This window comes from Egretta garzetta, unplaced genomic scaffold (assembly GCF_000687185.1).
Source record: "Egretta garzetta isolate BGI_Z169 unplaced genomic scaffold, ASM68718v1 scaffold2, whole genome shotgun sequence".
In the NCBI taxonomy this organism is placed as follows: Eukaryota; Metazoa; Chordata; class Aves; order Pelecaniformes; family Ardeidae; genus Egretta; species Egretta garzetta.
This window is the reverse complement of record NW_009258894.1, coordinates 2,662,520-2,664,995: the sequence shown is the minus strand read 5'-3', so window position 1 is coordinate 2,664,995 and position 2,476 is coordinate 2,662,520.

Sequence of the window (2,476 nt, the reverse complement as noted above, 5' to 3'; positions counted from 1 at the left end):
CCTGCTGCCCAGGTGTATGAACTTTCACACTGTGAATTTCTGAAGTCACCAAATTTTTTCCTGATATTCTACTCATCCTCTCTGTTGATGAGGCATCTCATCATCAGTCAATTTCATTAGCACGTTATTATTCTTATTTTTATGCCTCCATCAGCCCTGCTTAAGACAAATGATGATAGAAGTTCCTTAACTTTCATCTTATGCTGTTCCTGGTGGGAACCTCATTCCTTAAGTTATAACATGAAACTCCTGTTTCAACTCCTTATCATCAGTGGGAAAAGCTATGAGTCCACCTTTGCCCGTCTTATTTCTGCCGGATGTTTTTCTCCAGTGCAAGAAAGGCAAGAGGAAAGCCGACTTCTTAACCACACAGCAGAGAACAGAAGCACACCATGATATCATCACCCTTGAGCAGAGCTGAGGGTGGGATCCCTAGATGTACTTGGCAAAGCAGGTGACATACCTATGGAGGGGGACAGAAAAGGATTTCTGCTACTTGTAGACCCTTACGCAGAGCAATCTGGGAGCTGTTATGGAGGCATGTTTTACTGGGGTTCAGCAATATCTAGGTCTGCCCTTTACTCCAAGCACAGAAGAAGCTAGAAAAAAAAACCCCAACCCAGTCTCAAGTTTGTGTGGCAGTTCATCGTCTTCAGTCTGGTCAGCTCCATGGGGGAAGTCTCAGGACTTTGAGTGCAGCGTTTCCAAACATTGAGAACAAACCTTAAGCATTTGTAAAAACCGCAGAGCGTACAGTTAATACACCCAGATGTGCTGTCAGCCCCACAGCACTGCATCGGAGTGGATGGAGTGTGTAAATCTTGGAAAGGTTAAAGCTGGGAGACCAGCGATACGCATAAAGACTTGTGTTCCTTCCAGGAGGAGGGGGGGTGAGGTGTTATCATTCTCCATTAATCACTTACATCTCCAACCTGCCTAAATCCTCTGAAAAGAACCAGCAAAGAAAACACCAGCTGCTGTAGCTCCTACTTTTTCCTCTGTACCCTCCAGTCTCCCGCCCTCCTCCCTGCCTTCCCCAGACTGTGTTTATTTTTACTGCTCGTGAATCAGCCAGGAACTTGCTCCCTGCAACAGGATCAGCTGAGAACAAGCTGCAGATTGAATGTTCCCTGAAATCCCAGGTTTGTTTTGTAGCTTATGACCAGCAGCAAAACAGTGGAGAAAAGGAGAGAAAGTGATACACGTCTTTTTTCTCACCCGGGGAGACGGGACTTTCATTCTGCAGAGTGCGGGACTTCCCCAGCTTGCTCTTTGAATGCATGGCAGCTTTCACTAGAGATTTTGAGCATGCTTAGCTTCTGAAAGTCACTTAACTGTGAGTGCTTTGGGAAGGCAACCATTGTTTTACATAGGAATGCTTAGCTCCTGCAGGAACCAGGCCCATTGCACCAAAACACCACACCGCACTGTAAGCAGCACAGCAGCTCTCCGGCTGTTTCTTCTCACATCGCTCTGATGTAAGAACTGTCCTGTCTTGAATAGCCAAAGGACAAAGGGATTCACCTTCCGAGCTCAGTCGCATGGTGGCTGCCCCAGCTCTGGCGTTAGAGCGAGGGCTTGCACCAGGGGCAGGGGCGGGCAGGCGAGCCCCCGTCTTAGTGAGGTCACCGCAGGGGGTAGCGAAGAATGGCAGCTGGTGACAGAGAAGTGACTGATGGGGAGCAGAGAGACGCACGAGAGAGGGGAACAAGAGGGAAAAGATGGAGAGAAAAAAGGAAGTGACCTCCCCTTTCCCCCCCACCCCCCAAAAAATGTATGTGGGAAAACAAAAAAAGAAAAGGCAAAATCATTCTTGGGAGAACAAGCGCCTTCCTCAGCTGGGGCAGCGTTTTGTCTCTGGTGCCTCTCTGAACCCGCACTGCCTAACCAGAGCACCCAGGAGCACAAGCCCTGTCCCAGGATGCATTCTCCTGCCACACTGCGGTCCTGGTCCCTAGGAGGATCACGCTATTGATCCCCAAGCGGTGAGCATTTGAGGAACCAGGTTTGGAGTCCTGTCCTCCACCGAGCAGGGAAATCCTTATTTACAGAGCCACTGAAATACTAACTTTCTCCAGACTCTTGTGTTCAAACAGTCCAAAGGCCACCCCAACGTGTACCATCCGACAAATCATGTCATCTGATTTAAATCCAGCATTTCAATTTGTATGCCTTTGAAAGGCATGAAATGCTACCCTGGTCACCCAGCTGAATGGAAAAGCACCCGCCTTGCGGAGAGGGGCGCGTCCCCCGCGCAGCGCTCCGCCACGGCACGCACCGGGAGGCTGACTTGTCGCTGCGGCACCGGCCTGGTGCAGAACTGCTAATCTCTTTCAGATTGAAGAGGCTGTTTGCTGCCAAGACTTCTCTGCCAAAAGATAACTTTATAATACCGATAATCAGGCGCCCTGTGATGATAAAGTGCCTGTTGCTTGCCCCTGTACGAAGAGGTTTTTGCTGACAAGCTGCTTATTAT